At 30.2% G+C, this 17,513-nt stretch overlaps 1 pseudogene; it reads right to left on the bottom strand.

The window, feature by feature from the left end:
- LOC124368245 overlaps positions 1-17,312 on the bottom strand; it is a 151,092-nt pseudogene extending 133,780 nt beyond the window's left edge.
- Between the last annotated feature and the right edge of the window lie 201 nt (positions 17,313-17,513).

Genomic DNA, 17,513 nt, shown 5'->3' with positions numbered 1-17,513 from the left:
TATATATATATATATATATATTATATATATTTCTTTATGTAATGGATTAGGATAAATAATATTATTGTATTAATGTATTTTATTAATTGCTTTTCTAATTAGCTGCAAAGAAAAATTTGCTTGTAAAAACAAGCACGGAAAAATCAAAGAGCGCTACAATAAAATAAGCAATAGTTACATTTATTGCTTTTCTGTCTCGATTCAACTTGAATTCTACTGGAGTTTCTTTTAAGTATATAGAATACAAAAGTCAGCACTTCGAAGGAAAATGTCTATAAAGCTATAGTATATTTTTCTTTAAATAAGGAATGAGAAAATTACTTTAACTGAATAATCAATCGCATGCAAAGTGTTTCAAAGACGTTTACTGAATATTCAAGGTGGAAAAAAACCCCACCAAGTACAGTAGAGGCAAGTTTAATCAAAAGAAACTTTAACCTATTCAGTTATATTGAAAACTTCTTGCTAATTTACTCAAAAGGTTGCAAATATAATAAGAATAAACGACAAATGACATACATTTTGTCATTAACTAATTGATTATTGACAAATTTAGCAATGGTTTAGATGTAATTTATAGATTTATGCAAGTAGTACTCATTCATCATATGCACCCGCAACAGTGATTTTAGTAATAATGGTAGTCAACTATGCTGACCCAAAATGGTTAGTAACCCACGCTGACATACCAAATTGTTACACAAATTTTTCATGCACCAATTCTTGTCATTAGTGTTGAGATTATATATATCCTGTTAATACTTATTAGACAAATCAGTAAACTGATTACCCACAGTAAAGACCCCTCTTCACCAAAGTCTCCTTATTTATATGGATTTAACAATAATATTGAATTACCGGGTTACAATTAAAACCACTTGCTGTACCTATATATAATTTTTCTAAGTAGACAAACATCACCGTGCCAACTTCCATCTTACAATGACTTTATAAAAAAAACTATGTGCTGTACAGTTGGTCCTGTATCACAGGACTATTTGACAACAATTATGGAGAACTTCAAAGAGAAGATCTTAATGTGTATTAGGGCAGAAGTATAATCTTTCCTATGTTATTTAAAAAAAATAATTGCTTAGGATTCTCATCGGGATGTTGGATGATTGTTTTGGTGTTATTAAAATGTTTGTGATTAAAATAAATAGCATTTTAAAATAAATATGTTCTTTTTCCGACACCGTGTACAGTATCTCTCTTACTATTCTCAATCCTTTATTGCTGTTTGTTAAATTTCTACATGTATAGTGTGTGATTTTTTCAACTAAATAATGCCTGTTTGAATATTATTTCGATCATTTGGGTCAACTATTTTTATAATTCGTTGACTTGTAAGAATTTATAGGAACTAAATGTGCGTGAATATACCCTGTTACTGTTATACCAGCATTTTCCTGGAGGAAAATAGGAGTGCTTTACCTCAATAAGTTTGTTTTATTGCTGACTGAAAATTTTATGAATAATTCTTACTAGTTTATACCTAAAAACAAGGCAAAACAGTACATTTACTTTTAATAAATTAAATAAAACTTCACTTTAATGAATAAATAACAAAGGATTTATTATAATATATTCACACTTAAATCGTAAGAGGCTTTTTATGTTTTTTATTGAAACTATTATTCAACATCGTTTAATAATGATAAAAAATACTCTCACACTACTAAAAGAATATATATCATATACGTTTCTCTGTTAAAAAAATATTAGTGAAATAATTAGTTAAAAGTAAAATTTTTCATTAAATTCGAACACGGAATGGAATTATAAATGTTAGTAGTTTATATAAATATCACTTTCACCCTAACACCTAATTATTTTCTCATGAAACTAACAGAAATAAACTAATAATCCACCTTAAATTAACAAATTACTTCCTACTAAGGAAAATAGTGTTAAAATAGATTTAAAACAATTATACAATTCAACGTACATAATTATTTCAACGATTAAATATATGAAAAATGTACGGAAATGGACAATAGAATTGGAAAACAACGTTATAACACAAAATTGTACATCTTTTAACCTACCCGGATTATTAGAATAATAATAATTGTTACAAAATACCCATAACAATTTGTGCAATTACCTGTCTTTTACCTAAGCCGAATAAATACGTCTATGCTCAGTAGAATAAAGTCATTTTAAAAGATCAAGATAATTAAAGTTCCCAATTTAATTTCAGGAAAATATACTCGTACCTCTTCCTAAGCAAATTACCTTGATGACAACTGTGAAAATGTTCAGACCTCTAATAACAGCGGGTTCAGTCATTTATTTTAATTTATAACTCAGTAAAAAATTTATTTCATACAACTTTCATTCTTACATCATTCAATTATTTTTATAGCTGTAATAAGGCGTCTGTAACATTTTTAGGAAAAGCTCTTGAAACCGTCAGGATGTTTAATATCTTTCAGGTTTCCTGACGATTCACTAAAAAATTATAGAAATATATCTGTTTTAAAGGGAAATATAAATTATATTCAACATTGAGGAAGGATCTCCTTATTGAAATACAAAAATATACATATCTTTAAATTTACCATACAATGTCTTTCACCATCCAAGATGTCATCGTTATGTTTGAATCAAACAATTAGAAACAGTATAAATGTTTTGTACAATATAAAAACTAGTAAAGCTTACTGAAAGACTAGTATGATTAAAAGATCAATAATCATTAATACATGTTTGATAGTTTGGGTCAAAAATAATTAAGTTTTATTTTCAAAATAGGTTTTTAAACAGATTACCAACAACACATTTAAAAAGCAATGAATAAACGAACAAATTTTAAAAACATGACAGTTTTCAATATATGAACAACTACATAAATGGACAGTTTACTAAGAAAAAAAAGAGTGTTCCATTTTATAAATACATAAAAATGTTACTACTAACTTACGTTCTTGTTGATATAAATTTTTTACAACGGATAAGACAAATAATCTACTTGAAAATCCAAGAAAAGAAATTTTAGATGAAAGTGCAAGAAGAATTTACGTAATAACTGCAAAGAATGTGACAAGATGTACATTGAAACGAAAAGAACCATTAAATGTAAATAACAATGAATTATAAATACAGACAAACTAAAATATCATCCGTTGCCTATCACGCATTAGAAACAAATCACACCTTTAAAAATATCATATTATTAAAGTCAGTATATAAATAAGAAGAAATCGCCGCATATGATATACTATATATAAAACAAAAATGAAAATAAAATATTTAACAATGATTTTCAACCGATTACAAATTTACCTTTCCTTTAAAATACAGCTAAAATCTTTTTGACCCGAAGTTTTAAACACACATTGATATTTTTTTATCATTATATAAATAATTGATTAAGCTTAATTTAGCTGATAATTGTTTGAAATTGTAAAATTATTTACACAGTTTAAGTTGTTTGACACGCACCTGACAGTGATGTCTTGGATGTCGAAATGTTTCGTTTAACAAATTAAATATTGTTGAAGAATGGTTTGTCTCTTTTAATGAATGTAACATTATTATTATTAATGTTAAATAATAAATTATTTACTTTTATTAATCGGCATAGAATTTTATTATTAATATTATTGTGTGACGTGAATTTATTCTTTAATAAGAAAGGTTTTTAAAACTAATAATATATATACGACCATAAAATATTTTTCTGAATGAAATCACAGTGGCTGTGGTATGCATTTTCTGACTAAACGGTGTCGATTTTCTTGCTTCCCTGATAACACAGAATTGTTAATTTAGTATCTCAAATACATATAAATGGTGACTTGATATACCTGATTTGCTGATTTTAAAATAACACTAACAGGTTTAAGTTCTATGTAATATGTTACGATAAAAACTTACTAACAGGAAGCAATGTAACTTATATATTAGTCCCGTATAACGCCTTTGACTTAAATGCGGTTAAGGTGCCTTTTATTGAGAAAACAAACAGACGCAGCAAGATACGATCTGTTTCATTACTTTTAATTTCTTATAAATAAAAAAATTTAGGAAATTTTTTAGTATTTGACATTTTTAAAGTTATATATTAATATCTAAGTAATAAACAAAAAACTATAATGCATAAAAATTCTTTTTAGTGATATCGTTATTTATTTGTATGCCTATGGTAAAATATTAAAGACAGTCTTACAGCAGTTAACATTTTTCAGTTTATTTGGATTCATCAGTCAATCTATCAATTGACTAGAGGTAGTACTATCTTACATCTAACACATCACAGTACTGGATTTAGTGTTTAAATAGAAAGCTATTCTAAAAGTCATGATATCCATTACTTAAATTAATGTAATCTTAGGGCCTCCGTAGCTATCCTCGTATTAAATTAGTACATTAAATGCTATGAAATTAATCTTCTTATGTGGAAAATGTTTCTTTGTTTTTGTTTATGAAACTAGTCGACTATTGTTGTTACATTTTGCAAAGATAAATCATAAGGTAGCCAGCGTTTTAAATTACACAATGTTGTAGAATTACATATACAGATAACTAATGAAACCTTGCGGTATATGTAATATCAAGAAAGTGATTCGAGGACCACGTATAATATATCTAATATAATATGTTATACATGTATATATTATTTAATATATGTATTATTTCATTTAATATTATTTTAAATGTATGTATATATTTAATATATGTAATAAACAAACCCGTTAAAAAGAACATTTTATTTTATAAATCAGTTTAGATAAAAATTATAGATTTATAAGGTTTTTATACACGAATTAATTCAACATTTAACAGTTCGTCTTAGTTTCCTATGTTTATAGAACTTTTGGATATGTAAGGTTCATCAGCTAGCTAAATATTCATGTCGGTAATTCAGATCTAGCATGCGTTAGTTTGGAACAACAAATGTTGAATGCTGTTTGAACACAAATCTCTTGAAAGCTTACATACATTTATCTCTTTACTCACAATGCATTGGTGCGACAGCAGTATTTATTATTCAAACCAAATCAATCGGGAAACCAAATATTGAACTATAGTTAAAAAAAATTTAAAATGTTATTGTGTCAAAAAAAATACTTGAGGTCCGTATTAATAATTTCCAACGTTTTGCTAAAGCAATATATGCTAATTACGAAGTGAAACAAGAATCAGTAACACTACGTTGCGAGATCTGCAATCTGATCTCTTCTTCAGGTAAAGAACTAACCTAATACATAATTACAAACTAGTTTAAAATAAACTTTCACTGAATGATGGCAAATGTCTGGAAAAATCCTGTTTCCTTCACAATCCCTCCATCGACAAAAATAAACTTCAAAAAATGAACTAATTACGAAAGTAACTGTTCCAACACACACACACCACACACACACACACACACACACACACACACACACACACACACACACACACACACACAACATTATACTGTATTATACTTTATTGCTAATGTGATTATGTCATAGTCCACTTGTTTACTAGTTCCTTATAGATTAGGCTACGTCAATCCCATAGAGAGAATGGGACTCTAAATTGACCGACATTAACCATTACAATACCGTTATAGAAGTAGCAGAGTGATACAGTTCACACAAAGTTTTAACTCATTTAACACTTATTGTACATTCATACTGACAGGACGTCATTTTCTCCATCATTGACTAGTCTCAGAGATAAAATATAGTTGACGGTTTTTAATGAGTTATTATATTAGTTGTATGTCAACCATTGCATATTATATTGTATTATTTCTGGCGTAAACTATAAGATGTAAGGCAAGTTACATAATTAATTTCATGGACTGAATCTATAAGCTATAGACTAAAGATGGCTTAAACAGACGATACTTGTATGAAGATAACTACTACTTATACTTTTGTGATATATTATTTCGTCCTTTTATTAACATAAAAATACAAATTAACCAATTAATTTTGAGTTTAATTTGTATAAAAGAAGGTATTCATAAAAACGTGGTTATAAAAGTCCTTTTAAATCCTTTCTGCTGCGCTTGTCCTGGCGCACATCCAACTACAAACCTTGTTTGTTAAAGTTTATGGTCGACAGGCATCTTGTTAGAGGTACTTTTATTAAACAAAGAAAGCACCCACGTTAACATACCACCAATGCAACAACTGTGCATACATTATACTCTATATTTTCTTAAATTTTATTATAAATTAGGTTTGTTTAAAAAATAGATTCAACAAGAAAGATTATCACATGAAATAATATTACACAAATCTGAAAACTGTTTAGTGAAAATGCTTGGTTACAGTATAAATATACTTGCGATGCCATTGCGATGTTTACATACGATTAGCGATCATGTATATCACATCGAAGTGCACACAATTTTGTACCTGATGAGAAATTGAGACTACCAATTCAACTATTTATAGGTGTCTTTAAGGTCGAAACGATGTAAATTTTTCGTTTTGAGCTACTTTCGCATCTCTTCAGACAAACATGACTCCAGATTTTAGCAGTCAGGGTCTGAAAACAGTGTCAGATACCAGACGCTGCAGTAAAAGGAATTTGAACTGGAGTTAAACTCAAAATTAAATTGAATCAAGCCTTCCTTCTATAGCTACGTTAGGTGTATTCTCGTTTATTCCTTAAATTTGAATTATAATATATATCGCATAAAATTGTAATTCCTTTGAGATAAAATTTACTGCCAAAATTTTAAATGTTAAGTATTGCATTTTAAGATGGACTAAAACCAATGTAAATTCTTTAATATGACTTTATGAATTGAAGCCATACAGGTTACTAATGGAATTATGTGATTGACTAAAAAAGTACTTTATTACAGATTTGGTAACTTACTGATAACAATATTATAGTATTATAATCCAGAAGTATCACATTTACTGTGTTGTTAGATAACATAACTAAATATTCATTGGCTAAGCACGGGCGAAGGAAAGGTTTTATTCTGTATGTTTATATACTTTTATGCCAATTTACTTTGACACGATCTGTTGGTTTTAGTAAATGGTGAAAAATGACCACTCTCAGTTACGTCTTTTAATGTGGTTAGTTCCCAATTAGTTTATGACGTTTAGAAATGAACTAAATAAATTTCCTTTAATATTTCGCCTTTGCGGTTTTCAAAAAGGTATAATAAAAAATAACAACACAGCAAGCAAAATTTTACAAAAGTAAATAAATAAATAAAAATGTACATAAATAAATAAACATGGATTTTTGATCATATGATTAAAATCAAAGAGAAATATCATGAACAGAGAAAGAATTTAGAAAAAGAACTTAGAACAAGTAATAAATAATAATAACAATTTATCATTTCATCTTTTATTCAGACCGAACGGTACTTTTGATTTTAATATTAACTGATGTGCCTGTTCTAAATTTTGTACGTAAATTTTGTTTCCATCTTCGGGTACTTTGCAAATACCTTTCAGTGAATAGCATTGTTCAAAATTTTGTTGGTGGCCTAATGCGTGTTGTGAAACCAATTTTTCATCCTACTCTTTAGACGAACAACGATGATTATTCATTCTTATGTGCAATGGATTTGTTGTCAATCCAACATAATCCATTGCACAATTTTTACATGTTAATTGATAAATGACATTTTTTACTTTTGCAATTAATTTCTCCTCTAATAGGTTAAGTTTTCTTAGTTTACTACCGGTAAAAGAATTAGACGATTTCATAATTTTTGCAGGTGTTACATCGTTTGTCTTTACATGGTTGACACTTAAAACTTATCTTTTTTCTTTTCTGAATTTTGAATTTAGTTTAAAGAAGCCTCTAAGCATTTATTTTCTGCATACAATATATATATATATATATATATATATATATAAATTGTAAAAATCAAATGTACATTTTACTTTTATACATCAGGTTTCTATTTTCGGAAAAAGATTAAGCAATACTGCTTAAAATAGATTTTTTTAACGATTTTCGGGCTAATAATCTAGTTTACTTAACTAAATGCATCTTCTCCAAGAATATAAAGCCTACATGAAAAGGATTGTTATTAAAATTGAAGTTTAAGTTAAAATTTATATCAAAAAGGTATATGCTAAAGTCTGTTTTTATCTTAAAGCTTGTGTAATCATACACCAATTAGATATATAATATATATATTACACTGTTTATAGTAAAGAAAACCCTGGGAGTGCTCATGTTATAAATCCAACAAGTCTAGTTACAATAAAATATAAATTACGGTTTCTAATAGTCCAGTCAGTAACAGTTGGTCCGATGATATTACAAGTCAACTCCATTATACCCCTGAGAGAGGAGCTAACTTTGATTATAAGTGAGCTCTAATAGTGATATTTCAGAACCGTTTATTGTTTGAAGTACTTCAGACTATGCAATAAAAATGTTATGATAATATTGAAATGTTTTATAAATGTACGTATATTTATCAATGTTTTATAACCAATAGAACAGCATTTTATTGATTCATTTGTAATATATTTTACTCGAAGTAATACATTATACATTATGAAAATGAAATCTGTATTGCTTAAAAAATTAGTTTAAAAGCTTCTTTTTAACTTTCAAATTTACGTGATCGTATACAGTGACTGAATATACAAGAAAATAGTTAACAGATACAGTTCATACATAATGTATATTCGTTTTTAACTATTGAATTGGCTTATATTGCTATTGAATATATATTTTGAATTCAAGTTACACGTGAATTTTATCTTTTACTTTTATATAATATACTTTTATATGTTCAATCAGATTCCTAATAAACTCTGTCATATACAAAATAATGCTTGCAGTCTCTTATCATTCTTTTTAAATATCTAGGGAAATGGTCAGACAAGTTATTATGATTTTGATAGAAATTATGTAAAAACATATGTATCATTGAGTTAATATAACTTTTTGAACAGGTAAATTAGAGATTTTCATGTGTATTAATCATATATATTTGTGATCCACAACTTAGTCGAGTTGTGGATTCGTTGTCGACTTAGTACCAAAAAAATGTTGGTGAGTTTCGAAAATCTTTACAATTGGCCTGATCTATTTAGTAATTTTTAAATATATACCTGTTGTTAAATTTGTGGATTTTTATCTAGCATTATAGATACTTTGACGTAAGTACTACTCAAGCGAGCTGTTTTTGTTGGTTTGTAGCGTCAAAATTGTTGTTTATTTATATCCTATAGTATTGGCAAAAATGCATTATTTCAATTAGTAATTAATAACAAATAATATTAAAATGTTGAAAATACGATCAACATAATTCGAGCTAATTATTCGATAAAAAAAAAATTTAAATATGTTAAAAATTTACACGTATAGTATGAATGCTAAGGATATAAAATAAACGCAACCCTTTGCCAATGTTTACATAATGTTTAGTTGGTGTAATACAGTTATTGCTATCGTGGAAACTCTTCTCTCTAATGGATGTCTGTTTGTATAAGAGCAATGTGTATTTCACTCTCTGCTAGATAGACGAGTAAAGAGGTAACGGGATATGCTGAAATTTATAAAATAAATGCTCTTAACAATGGTAGATTCTGCACACTTGGTTTATCACAGAGGCAGGAACCTGCCAGAGTTCTTGATCTGCCGAAAGTGCACTAAACGTGTAATCCCATTGAAATATATTACGTATATAATAATGGGTGAATAAATCTTAATCCTAAAAAGAGTATTTTCATCAAGAATGGCAAAATGTGTTGCTTAATTTATGACATTTATATAGAAGATGACACATCTAGATACGGGTAGTTTATACCTACAAATTTATACAAACTAATACTTTTAAAGCTTAAAGTAAATAAACTCTCCTTAGAAACATTAAACAAAGAGTCAGTGAGAACTTTACTTAAAACCGAGTATAGTTAAAATATTAAGGACAAATACTATAATTAATGTAGGTTTTCTGGCATTAAGGGAAAAATTCTGTCATTTATATGATTTACTTTGGAGCTCTCTAATGGAAAATGTAACACATAACCCACTTCGATGTAACACATAAAAATATATCCCTATAGATCAAGATCCACACAAGTTTTAATTTTTTTTTTTTTACTTAAGATTTAAGGTAGAAGAAGAGCATGGAGTACAACTGAAAAAGTGAGAGCCTGTGAAAATATCAATATCTATGTATTCTTTAGTATATTTATAGTCATTTGGAAAATAGAAAAGGTGGTGACTGTTGAGAAGATCATACCTTTGAGCTTCTAGCTCTATTTGAGTTTTATTGGTTGACCGCAAAAATATATCCTCTATCTCCAATAATATGAAACATCTCCAATTACAACCACAAAGCTTGAAAGATTTTTAGATGCTGCCATATATATTAATACTCTTACTTGGATAGTTTCATTTTCGATAAGGTCATTAAACATTCAAATCTAAGAATAAATTAGAAGACATAAATAAACACGTAAACCGGTACAGACATTTAACTTATCCAATTAATTTTTCATAACCGTGGTCAATAGTCGGCAGCTTAGATATATTTATCTTCAGTATTAATTTGTAGAATTACCTATAGCAATCAATTTAACTTTTTATAAACAGAGCACTGGAATCATATACTAACGTATTATAATACTTCAGCCTATGGTAGAACCTTATTAGAGGCCAATAATAAAACGCTACACCATAAGTTACGTTATTCTAAAAAACAAACAAGAACATGGCCTATTTTATTTTTTGTGTGTCTAATTTTAAAATTATTATTGCAATACATAAATAAATGATGTGGCACTTTATAAAAACACCAAGTGTGTTTTAATACAATATAAATGGGAATTACAGTTTCAACTTAATATATATATATATATATATATATATATATATATATATATATATATATATATATATAATATATATCGCATATAGGCAAATTCTGGCGTTCGCTCATTAAATTGATTGTTTATTTTTATTTATAATTAGAAATTATCGATTATAAACTTAGTAAATAGGTGGTGAAAGCCATAAACTCAATCTCCACAATTATCTGTTCTTGTTTTGTTTTATGATTGAGATATATAATGGAACACCTTACACGTATCCTGTAACACAGTATTACTTGCCATGGCACATTTACACCACCTAACGAGCCTCCTCAGAACGTAAACTATTAATATTTCATTACTTTCCCGTTCTATTGCTCCCGTTACTAATAGACCCTCAGTCTCGGATTCGGTAAAGTTTATAGTCACAAAAAACGTTTTACAAGCAGTTTCTTCTGACTTGAAGAAGTAATCCTGACATGCCGTTAATTAAATAGTGCGTAATAAATGAACTCTGTCTAAAAGTTATACACATTTCTGAGTTCAATACTATTTTTATTACTGTTTGGCTCTATATAACCTATGTAAATGTAAAATATGACTTATAATTAAGGATTTTATTGTAAAAAAATTTACCTTATTCCTATGTTCCTACATCACTTATAAACTTTTACATTACTTTGTACCAACCCACCTTACTAACCTAGTAAATGATGTGTAGTAAAATGAGTTGCTTCCCCATGTTTAGGGATCGTACTAAAATATTTTAGTGTATACACTTGTGCATCTGATTTGGCAGTTATAACACCCTCATCTACATTGCACTTGATTTTGTTGTCTAGGTCTGATACCAAAACGTTAAAAAAGTTCCTTTTGACAAAGTTCATTCTTGACTTGAATTGAATCTCTACAGACGGACGCTGTCCACAGATATACAAAGTTGCACTAAGGGAATGGTAAATATGAGCTGAACTTTAACATTAGTACTTCATATCAACTCCAACAAGTGACAGGTCTCATAATATATTTTTACGGTTTTAGTTTTCAGACATAACCTTTAACTGTATCTAATAATCCGGCTTTTACACATTTCAAGTATAATTAGAGCAATTAGCAAGAAACTAACAAAATACAATTTTTTAGCTATCTATAAATTAACGATCTTATAAGGCAAGGGTATACTAAGCGATACTTTGATAGGCTTGTTTCATACTATTGCATTGTGTTCTTAGGTCAAAAATCTGAGTAAACTCTCACTGTCATTAGTTATAATGTGATCGTCATGTAAGCTTCTTGAATAATAGGACATTCAGGATGGGTTTTTAGAGAAAAGGAGTTATCTGAGAAATTTATTCAGGAGGGATAGAGGCTACTGTGTATGTCATCCTGGAAAAAATTTAAGGCTAGCTCTATTGTAGTAAAGCGGGCAGGAGACAACATTCACCTAAATATCTCGAAATTTTGCTTAGTTATGTAACGTTCCCTAACATTTAAAGGTTTGTCCAGATTTAAGAAACACATCCGTCTTTGCTAAAAGCAGAAGGTGCACCTACAACTAATAAACCAGCAGGAGTTGATCTTTTCTCTTCTTGGATATTGTAATAAGCCAGAGTAATATATATTATAACTATAAGTAAATAAATATCAAAACAAATGAGTACTGCTATCTAAATTGCGCAAAAATTGTCACGCAATATTATAAAATAACGTATATAGGACGTATCTTGTCTCTGTACTTGACCCAGATAGATTCTCTTAGATGACTATAGATACGAATATAATACATTAGATTATTTAGAAAGATTGGAGTGGCGAGCTGCCTAAATAAAAATCAAGTAAAAACGTTTGTAACAATCATCATTGTATAAATAATGTGATTACAATAATTACATAACTACTATTATTAAGTCATTAATAATGGTAGTTGTTATTAGCATGCCAGAAATAATAAATAAATCATTCTTCATGATAGTTACAAAATTCCTGTCTATCTGTAATTACGTGAAGCAATGATCATAATATGTAAATCGTAGAAAATAATAAAAATTCTATAATTATATATATTTAAAAAAACTATTTGCTAAACTTTAATATAATAATTTAATTTCATATTATTTATTAGATAATACTATGGTTTATCTTATAAATATAAATGAATAGTAAAAACTAACTGTATGCAAGCACAATATATCTCGTACATATATTACATTAATTGCGATTAACGGTCAGTGAAGAAAGTTATCCGCGAATCAAAGGTTGTGTTCCCAACTCTGACCACGCACACAATAGACCACATGTTTTTGCTGAATAATGTCTATATTTGCTTGATATATAGGCCATTGAATTATTCTTTAGTAAATTTATTGGAAAATACAGCTTTCCATTTAAATATAATGAACTTTTACTTACATGATTAAAAATATGTGTATAATATTATATAATGATTTAATTAAGAAGATAAAATTTATGTTTTGAAACAAAATTTGTGAAAGATAAGGTTCTTTACAATATAGATACTAAAATGTCTAGTATGTTTGTTATATCATAATTTATTGGACGTTTTAGAGTACATTTATATAAATATATACTAATAGTCCTTTTGGACAGGTAAATATTAGCAACCCCTATCCCCTAGAAATCTCCGGCATATTAAGTCATGTGATAAATTGAAAAAATGTTGAAACTTTTATCACTTTTTACACACTAGAACTAATACTAAAATTTTATATCTTGGGGCTCCGATTTTTAAAATATACAATGTGTGTAACGTTGTAAAATTATTCTGCCTCAAAAAATACATAAAGCAGGAGTACACCCCAGTATATTGCATAGTATAAAGTACTAGGACTGTAATAAGTTCTTTCTAATGTCCAAAATTAAAAAAAAGAAGATTGAGTTGGATATTTAAAAAAGAATAATACTGAGTGTGGTTTTATACGTTTGGTTTGATTTTAATTTTTCATTTCATTTACCTTAGACCTAACTGCCGAAATTAAATTATTTAACAAAAAACTTATCTAGAAATAATTAGAAATTTTATTATCATACAAATTGTTGCATTATTAAAACACAACAGGCTTAGACACAAATACAAAAGATTTTATGATTATTAGATATAAAAGTACGTATATATAAAAGGAAAATAAAAATGGCCTGTATTAATAATTTTCTTTCAAAAGAAAATACATTAATAAATCTATGAAAATCTCATTTATCTCTAAATATTTAAACTTGTTCATATTCATAATTCATAATCTCTTTATTGCATGTTTGACAATGTGTAACATTGTATTGCAATAGTCAAATGCATCATAAAATATATCCTAACTACACATTCACTCACAGTCATACTTACATCACAGCATTCTCACGACACAATCACACAGACTTCGGATCCATGATTTTCAATCATCCCAACGGCTCGTCATGAATTCATAAATCGAGTAAAACGCTTTAGACCCAACAGGCGTCTGAGACGAATTTTGAATTGATTGAGGTTGTTGGAGTTTTTGATATCCTCAGGGAGCTTGTTGATTAGTCTGACACCCACCTGCTGAGGGAGGTGTTGCGATAATGCCAGTCTGTGTTGATGAGTTCGCAAGTTGTTCCTGCCTCTAGTTTCATATTGGTGAACGTCCCTGCCACTTATCAAGGCACATCTCGATCTGCAGTACACGATCACCTCAAAAACGTAAAGGCAGGGAAATGTCATCAATCCCAGCGGGAGCTGGATTGATGGCATCATTCGGGGACGAAAGATGCCCTGCACGACTCTCTATAATTCAGTTTTAAAATTATCCTGACTGCTTTTTTATGGAGCCTGAAAACCCGCTCCATTTTGTTTTTGGCACATCCTCCCCAGAGTCTTAATCCATACACAAGATGTGAATGGATTAGGCCGTAATAGGCCGTTTTTAGAACCTCTAGGGTACAGAACTTTGCTAGGTGCCGTAGGGCAAATATGCCTGTGGTAACTCTAGCACAGATGCTATCAACATGATCATTCCAAGTCAGTCCTCTGTCAAGGAACATCCCCAGAAACTTTGTGGAATCTGTATCCACTAAAAGGGCATCATCCGCAAAGACAGAAGGTCGCATCGCATGATCATGCTGACGAAGACAAAAATTGATGACACTTGATTTTGACTGGTTTGTTGTTCAATTCTGTGAAATATTGAATGCATGCGTTCAATCCCACAAAAGATTTGATTTCCAGGTCTTGTTTTGAATTGCTTTTGAAACAGAGAGTCGTGTCGTCAGCATATTTAACCAGTGCCCCAAGTTGGATTACTGAGTTCAATCTCCAGACATAAATCAGGAAAAGGAGAGGTCCAAGGATAGATCCCTGAGGGACACCATGAGCCATTTTTATTTTTATTTTGCTGGAAACGACGCTCACACGGATCACACGCTGATCTCGATCTTTTAGATAAGACGTGAGCCATAAGTGTGGGAGACCCCGGACGCCACATTTTTCTAACTGTTGCAGCAGTGGCCCGTGATGCACACAGTCAAAGGCTTTGGAAAGATCGAGGAATATGCTTAGCACATGTTCACGACCTTCCAGTCCATCGACAACATTGTCCAGAAGGCTGTTCACCGCGTCAATTGTGGATTTGATTTTTCGGAATCCAAATTGTTCTGGATTCAGAATTTTGTTTTTTTCTAGAAGGCTTTCCAGTCTTTCATAGAATAATTTTTTCAAAAATTTTGCTGAACACAGGAAGAATTGAGATTGGACGATAGTTGCTTGCGAGGCAAGGATCGTCTTTTTTGAAAATCGGAATGACTTTGGCAGTCTTTAAAGAAGATGGAAAATTTCCAGTTTCAAATGAGAAATTGATCAATTTTGTGAGCGGTCTCAAAATGTGTTTATAGCAACGTTTGAGTAGCCATACTGACATACCATTGGCGTCACTGGTTTTTTTGTGTTCAGCCTCTGTATGACATTTGCTACCTCCCCCTCCCACACAGGGGCCAAGGCCATGGATGCAACCGGATCACTGACTTCTCTTCCGTGTGACTGAGATTCTTTAAATGACGAGTTCATTGTAGCCACGGTAGAGAAGTATTTATTGAATTGGTTAGCCACTTGAAATTGATCTTCGTAAATTTTGTTTTCAATTTTGATTGCAATCGGTTGGGAAGACTTTTTTGAGTTTATATCTCGAGAAAGGTTGTTAATAATTTTCCAAGCAGTTTTTGAGAAATTTTCTTTTTTGAAAAATTACCTAAGGCTCTATTGATGTCATAGGCTTTGGTGGCTTATATGACTTTTTCTATAGATCCTGCAGTATGTTCTAAAGAAAGTTTTGAAATCTTCGTTTTGGGTTCGAATAAAAATGTTGTGGTAGAATTTAAGCTTGTCTCGAGATATAAGAATTCCTTTAGTCAACCAGCCATTTTTCCGTGGTTTTTGATTTTGTTTAGTTTTTTTAAACGGACAAGCAACATCCACATAATAATTGAAACTATCACTGAAAGCTTGAAACCTGTCCTCAACATTCTCAAACTCATTTAAAAATGCCCAAGACTCGCGCTCCAGCAATTTATTCAGTCGGCAAATGTTTTTAAAATTGACAGATCTTGCAATTTTATATTTTGGGTTTTGATTTTCCAGCTTGCATCCATGAACCAGGACCTCCTGCGCAAAGTGGTCAGAGATCGCAGTGTTTAAAACAGAGACCGTGGTGTCATGAATGTTGGTGATCACATTGTCGATGGCTGTGCTCGTCGTAGCGGTCACCCGTGTTGGTGAATTCACAGACCAATTTAGGTTGAAGGAGTTCAGAATATCGCGCAGCCGCTGGGTGAGGGGGTCGGTGAGGTCCATTACATTAATGTTGAGGTCGCCGATTATGAGAAACTTCATTGAGGTTGAAAAAATAAAATTCATGAGCTGTTCTAGGTTTTTCAAAAAAGGAGTTAATGCAGCCATTGGGGGATCTGTACATCCCAATGACTGTTATTTTACCGAAATAATTGGAATTGATTTTGATGCCATCGGCTTCAAAACCCATGTCAGCACTGCAGTTAATTTTTGAAAGGTTCAAATTTGGAAAATTTTTTCAAAAAGATTGCCACACCACCCCCTTTGAAGCATGTTCGACAGAAAATATTTTGCCAAAAAATAATTTGGAATTTTGAAAAGGTGGATTGTTTCAGGGGAAAATCCGTGCTCAGAGACTATAAACACATCTGGTGTTTGCTCTACGCACATTAAAGCCAATTCATCAATTTTGTTTGTTGCAATCTGTGCGTTTTGGTGAACCAATTTAATCTTTTGGGTTGAATTTGAATTTTGAATTTTTTGAGGTTTTTGAAAATTTTGATTTTGGTCATTTTTTTGCTGCAAGACTGGATCCGAAGTCATGCCTATGTCTGCTTCGTACAGTGTGACATTGTCAAGTTTTTTGAAGCCGGAGAGCGTCCCTTTTGCACATCACTGCCTAACGTGGGCGATCCCCTAGCTGCTTCCGCGTAGGTGATGTGCTGATGGTTCAGTCTCTGTTGAGGGGCGACAGCCGACACTCCATTGGTCGCAGCAGACATGGGGAGTTGTGTGTCTTAAAAAAAGCTAGATTAATAGTTAAATTTAAATAAATCAAAATTTTTTTTAAACATTTTCTAGATATTTTGAGTGTCGAATATAAATTTCTCCTAACAAATATAAAACAATTGATTTTGCACTGTATTAAGTCCATTTTCAAACGAAACATTTCCTTGCGCACACATAACTATTAAAATTAACAC

The sequence above is a fragment of the Homalodisca vitripennis genome, chromosome 8 (assembly GCF_021130785.1).
Source record: "Homalodisca vitripennis isolate AUS2020 chromosome 8, UT_GWSS_2.1, whole genome shotgun sequence".
NCBI classification, from domain to species: Eukaryota; Metazoa; Arthropoda; class Insecta; order Hemiptera; family Cicadellidae; genus Homalodisca; species Homalodisca vitripennis.
This window is presented reverse-complemented; position numbering and strand designations above follow the sequence as displayed.